This window comes from Pteropus alecto, unplaced genomic scaffold, assembly GCF_000325575.1.
Source record: "Pteropus alecto unplaced genomic scaffold, ASM32557v1 scaffold13, whole genome shotgun sequence".
NCBI classification, from domain to species: Eukaryota; Metazoa; Chordata; class Mammalia; order Chiroptera; family Pteropodidae; genus Pteropus; species Pteropus alecto.
In genome coordinates, this window is record NW_006434373.1 from 3,164,775 (window position 1) to 3,171,697 (window position 6,923).

The following is a 6,923-nucleotide window of genomic DNA, read 5'->3' on the forward strand; positions in this document are numbered from 1 at the left end:
ATTGTTAAACCTACATCTTTATAAAAAGTGATGTTAAAATAAAAATTAAAAAATAAAGTACAAACAACCTAAATTTGTACTGGCAGAAGTGAAAAATTATTATATATTTATTATAGTTGAAATGAATGAACTAAAGCTACATTGATCAAAATAGATGACTGAAAAACATAATGTTGACTAGAGACAGGTTAGTGGTGGACAGAGATGGGAGAAAGGAGGAATTAGGAGTGAGTTACTAACGGATACAAAGTTTCTTTTTGGAGTGATGAAAATGTTCCAGACTTAGACAGTGGTGATGATTTCAAAACTTTATGAATGTGCTAAAAACCATTGAATTGTTCCTTCTTATGCTATGTGAATTGTATCTCAATAAAAATATATAATGTTGAATATAAACAGCAAGTTGCAGAAAATAGTGTGATAATGCTTATATAATGCTTAAATATAAGCATAATACAGAATACATTATTTAGGTTTACATACATATGTGGTAAAATCATAAAGACAATCAAAGAATAATAAAACAAAATTTAGGGTAGTGGTAAGTCCAGTCAATGGACTTCAAAATATTGGTAATGTTCTATTTTTTAACCTTGGAAATGAGTATACTGATTCCAAATTCTTATTTATAATGGACATATATGTTAAATATCCTTTCGTATGTGTGCTATGTTGCATAATGTAAAAAAATTCTTAAGCTAAACAAAACCAAATGCCATCAAATATGTGAGAGAAAAGTTGGAAGAGAAGAAATGATAACTGCTTCTTAGAGTAAGTGTGACAAATAAAAGAGATAATAAGTACTTCATTTAGTTCTTTGACCAACAAGGAACTAAAAAATATTAAGACAAGGCACTGACACAGGGGTGGGTGGTGGTGGAAAGAAGCGAATAGGTTTCTGAGACACTTTGGATGAAAAATTAACAGGACTTGGTAATAGAGTGGGGTTAGGAGTAAAAGCCATAACAAGAATGACTTGTAGGTTTTTAGTCTGAATAATTTAATGTATGGTGATCTACTTACCAAAATAAATAACACCACAAAATAACGTTTAGCCAGCGCTGTTTATTAAGAAATTACCAACAACAACGGCGGGCAAGTTTAAGGCAGGGGTTAAATAAATCATGGTACAACTGCATGGAAAAATGGTGTGTAGCCATACAAAATCACATTTTAAGAAATGGATGACATCTAAAAATGTAAAAATAGACTAATATTTGCATATATAGTATAGTTTCCATTTTGCAAAATAAGATATATGCATATAAAGAGAAGGCCAAAAAAATCCTTCAAGTGCTAACAATGGTTGCCTCTGGGTGGTACAATTATAATTAATTTTAATTTTCTTCTATTCACTTTTCTATAGTGCAAAATTTTTCTAAAATAAGCAATTGTCTCTTCAATAATCAGAAAATATATATGACATTTTACATTGCAACTGAAATCATTGCCAATCTCTTCAGGTGTATGTTAAGACACTGAAGTTGTATGGGAGGTTGAGAAGCCACACATGAAACCATGCATGTGCTGTGAGATAGTGTGGGAAATCAATAGGGAAGAGAAACGTACTTTTGTTATGGCATGATTATGTGGTTGGGGTTTAAAAGCCTCTTTGGGCAATCAAATTACAGCTTTCACTCAGACACTTTTAATGCATGATCATAACGCCTTCTTTTCGAACGCATCCCAAGTGATTCGAAGTGAGTGCTCAGGGTTACTTCTTGAACAAAACCACCGTAAAAAAGGAAGCTTGTTAATTTATCAGAAACTTTTTTTTTTTTTTAATCTAGTGGAATTTTAGGCACTATGTGGTTTTTCTCTTCTTAATTTTGGAGAATCAGGGTTTTGCATGTTCATCCTGGCCTTGCTCTTTTTTCTTAATTTTCTCTATCCTTCTCTTCTACTCTCCTTCTCTTTCTTCTTTTTGAAATAAGAATATATTTGGGGATAAATATTACATTTTGGTTTGTCTATTCATTACAGTAGGAAAACCATGGTGTTACTTGAAACTCCCTCTGTAGAAGTCAAGTGCTTTATAAATGGCAGATTTTTTTTTAGTAAAATTCACATTCTGTAAAATAACCATGTTAAAATATACAAGTCAGTAACATTTAGTACTTTCTCATGGTAGATCTTAAATAAATTTTAAGACTTCATTTTTTAGAGCAGTTTTAGGTTTACAACAAAACTGAGAAGAAGGCAGGTATAGAGATTTTCCCCCTGCCCCCACACATGCAGAGCCTCCCGCATTATCAACATCACTCACCAGAATAGTATCTTTTATTTATTTATTTTTTTAACCAAGGATGAACCTAAATTGACATGTCATAATCATCCAAAGTCCATATTTTACCTTAGGATTCACTCTTGGTTTTGTATATTCTGTAGGTTTGGATAAATCTATAATGACATAGACTCATCATTATAATGTCATACAGAGTATTTTCACTGCCTTAAAAATGCTCTGTGCTCTGCCTAGTTGTCTCTCCCCTCACCCAGCACCACTGATTTTTTTTTTTGTTTCTATAGTTTTGCCTTTTCCAGAATGTCATATATTTGAAATCATACAGTGTGTAGCCTTTTCAGATTGGCTCTTTTCACTTAGTGATATGTGTTTAAAGTTCAATTATATCTTTTCATGGCTTGTTATATTAATCTGAGTTTTTCTATAACCACAAAACATGTTTAGTTATAGGAAAAAATATACAAGTTTAATCCCAAAATGCAGAAGAACAATTCTGACAAGAATGTATTGAGCATCTACTATGTGGTAGGTTCTTTAAGAAACTATATCAAGAGTAAAGAATGAGTCAACAAATTTCCAGGGCTGGTTCAAGGGGCCATTAGGAGAAGTCCTTTGTGAAAGTGCAGTGAAGAAAGGGCAGTCTGTAGGACTGAAGACAGGAAGAAAGGTCAGGTGTTAGTTTTCATGTTTATTGCTAATAACGTCGACATTCGGTCCCATATGCTTGGTGGCATCTCACAGTCTTCTAATGGAGCAATCTCTGGGAATTCTTGACCTGAAGGCATTCAAAGGGAGTTTCTGGATACAAACAAGTTGCATTTACTCCCAGATATTATATGAAGAAGTTTTAACAAACTGTCAGCTTGAGAGTCAAGGGAAGGGAGATTTTGATCCATATTCCTAAACTGTGGAAGCTAAAAAGAAAGAGCAAGATGATGTTTATTTTGGGAGGACAGTCACTAAGGGGTTCTAAGCTTTACAAGGAAACCATGAGATCGAGGAGAATGATAGAGACATATGTTCACATATGACAGAGGTCCCAACAGCTCCATGGGGGTTCCCTGGAGCACTGACTCACACAGAGTGATCAGGCACACATGAATCTCTGCCTCTGCCTGTCCCACACTAAGGACCCCATGGTTGGAGGTCCTCTGTTCATCCATGACAACTCTAGCTATACCTATGATAGATGTCAACACAAGCAACACAGAGAAAGTGGGTCTTGAGTGTCCTCATAAAAGCCAGTCCTCACAGCTTAATTAGCATATTCACAGACACTATAAAAACTCAACCTTCCATCTATCGTACTTCTGCCCACCCCAGAAGCTCCTCTAGCCATCCACCTGCTCCCTTCTTGAACAAAAGGGATTATCATAACTGGCCCTTGCCTTTAAATCAGCCTATTTTTCTCCTTCATCTCCCAAACACTTCCAGTAGATTCTTTCAGGTGTCTATTCCACTATAAACCTGAGGCTTATCTGAAACTTGGTTCCATCCTGAGGACATAAATTGCCCTTTGCTCCAGGAGGATGCTGCTATTCCCCACCTCAGCTTTCGTCAGAGTTCAGTGCCTTTCTTGGTCCCCTACTTGTCCTCCCAGCAGAGAACTTTCAACTCATAATGAGAGTGCTTCACTCATTAAATTTTATCTTCAGGGACCATGGCCGTCTTCCATGCCATCTCTGGGCTGCATTCCAACCTCCCCATCACCACAAAAACACCTCACATGAGGAGACTAAGACTGTCTAGATCAACAGCAGCTTTCTCGTTGCCAAATCCCCCTCACTGGCTTACTCAGCATCATTATCAGTGGCCTGCTGTTCCCTCCGCCACATTCTCCTCTGCTCACTCCCAGGATTCTTCACTTGCTAGTTTTCTCCTGCTTCAAAGACCCTTTCTTCCAAGTATTCTCTGTGGGCTCCTCTTCCTGTCCCTGACTTTAAATGTTAGAGTGGTCTGGGCACAACCCTGGGTGCTCTATTCTGTTATATCTTTCATACCATGATTTTGGTTAATCCCACAAATTTAAATGTAGCTCTATGCCCCTGACTTCCAAACTGGTATCTCCAATATAAAACTCTCCAACGGTCTACCTGACACCTTCTCTTTTAAGTATGCTCCAGAGTGTCTATGCATGTACATACACATTTTGTTTTTGTAAAAATGGTGGCACTCTAGTATACATATTGTTTTCTGATTTATATTCCCACCTTACACTGTATTTTTAGATATCATTAGGAGTCAGTATAAATAGAGCTGTCTCATTCATGTTATAGCTGCATAGTATTCTAGTATAAATATATATATATGTGTGTGTGTATATATGTATATTTGGCATATCTGGTATATATATATTTGGCATATCTGGTATAAATATATGTATATGTGTGTGTGTGTGTGTGTGTGTGTGTGTGTATATAATTTGACCAGTTCCAAATTGCTGTCATTCAACTTGCTTCCAAATTTTTGCATTTTTAGACCATATTGTGATGAGTATATTTCAATGTATATTATTTAACACGTGTATATGTTTTTATTCTAAACAACAATGCAGTAAACACCCTTATCCAGAAATCATCTGATATATGCACAAATAATTCCTAGAAGTTAATTTATTGGTCAAGGAACACGGTCATTTGTTATTTTGATCGATATAGTCACATTGCCCTGCATAGATGTTGTTTCAGTTGGTACTATCAGCAAGCCTGTGTGGGAAACTTTTCTGACATTCTGGCAAAAACAGAAGTTTGTGTTATCAAACTCAATCTGTGCCAATCTGATAGGTGAATGATTGTACCATTCTGTGGTTTTAATTTGCATATATCTTATTATGAGAAATGCTAGGCATGCTTTCATATGTTTAACATTTTCTTACATTTATTTTCATTATTATGAACTTTGTGTTTGGATCCTTCACCCATTTTTACATGTGTTTTGGTCTCTTTATTATTGTCTTACAGGAGCTTTTAAGGTATTAAAACTCAACCTGACATGCATCATACTTCTGCTTACAGCAGAAGCCACCTAAAGTAATCTACCTGCTCCTATAGGGTTATCCTAGTTGGTCCTTGCCTATATGACCCAGCACTATTTTCCTCCTGTTTGAAAAAATATATTTTTCGATTATAGTTGACATATAATATTATATTAGTTTCAGATTTACAATATTAGACATTAATATATCCTATGAAATGTTTACCTCAATAAGTCTAGTAGCCTTTTGACATCATACATAGTTTTCACAATTATTGACTACATTCTGTGCTGTACTTTATATCCCTGTGACTATTTTGTAACTATCAATTTGTACTTCTTAATCCCTTTCACCTTTTTCACCTTGCTCCTTCAAACCCCCTCCCATCAATTTGTTCTATTAGTTTGTTTCTGTTTTGTTTATTTATTTTTTAGATTCCACATATAAGCAAAATCATATAGTATTTGTTGTTCTTTGTCTGACCATTTGTGGTAATATGGATGAACCGAGAGAGTATTACCTTATTTTCCTCCTTTATCTTCCAAACACTTCCAGTAGGTTCTTTCAAGTGTCCGTTCCACTGTAAACCTTTTAAATACATACATACATACACACATACATACAAAATTAGCAATTCATCTATGATATTGGCTGTGATTTCTTTCCAGTTTGCTATCTGCACTTTAACTTTGTTTTTACTATATTTCCCCCCTAGAATTCTATTTCAAAAAAGTCACATTTATCAATATTTCTTTCATATTCTCCTAAATTTTATGGTTTCATGTTTTAATATTTAAATCTTTGAGTCATCTGACATTTTACTGGAAGACAGGGATCCAACTTTAATGTGTCTTCAGATATATTTTCCAGTTATGCCAATCCTATAATCTATCTTCTCCCCCAACGAAATAAAATGTCAACTTTATAATACACTAATTTTCCCTATGTAATTGGGTCATTTCTGAAATTAACACCATTAGCCCTTTCATTTGGCTATTTGCCTGTTGGTTCTCTCTCTCTCTCCCACTAGACTGTGAGCTTCCTGAGGGCACTGTTGGGGTCTGAGACTTCATAACTTTCCTTACCTACTGATCAGTTAGCCTGCTGCTGTGACATGCATGCTGGCAGAGGATGTGTGCTTGCTGGATCAGACACTCTTGGCACAGAAAACAGCATGATTTACTTCTGTTCTTCTTGCCCCCCGAGCACCATGGAGATGACATGGAGGGGCCCCGTGGATGCTATCACAGCTGACACACGGGGCTTGGGGAATCCACTTCTTCTGTAGCAGGATCAGCTGGGAGGTTGTTGGTAGGTTTGCATTTTGGTGTCCACAGGACCACACACAGTAGATGCTTGAGACATATTGATAATTGTAATAGAATCAAATATTTCACGGAGTTAGTATGAATTTATCAACAGACTACATAACTGGAAAACACGTATTTACTATTGTTCTATACTAAGCAGAAAATTCCTTGTACTGTAGACCAAGGCAGGATCAGTAGTCTAAAACATTAGCTTAAAAAAATTAACCTAAAAATAGACTAACTAGTATTTGTGATGTTTGACTAATTAAAACTAATTTCCATGAAACGAAATTTAGAGACTTTATTTATAGTTTCATTTCCTGCAAAGTATTTGGCTGATAACTTTGAAAGCACGCACTGAGTTTAAGCACCCTTAATAGCTTTTAAATGAATG

At 35.5% G+C, this 6,923-nt stretch overlaps 1 long non-coding RNA gene across 1 annotated transcript; it reads right to left on the reverse strand.

Annotated features, from left to right (window-relative positions):
• Nucleotides 1-1,112: 1,112 nt before the first annotated feature.
• On the reverse strand, nt 1,113-6,668 carry LOC112477777. Its single transcript, XR_003045581.1, has 3 exons — nt 6,305-6,668; nt 5,740-5,807; nt 1,113-3,159 (listed from the first exon to the last, which is right to left on the reverse strand). It is a non-coding gene; the product is annotated as an uncharacterized LOC112477777 (long non-coding RNA).
• Nucleotides 6,669-6,923: the final 255 nt, after the last annotated feature.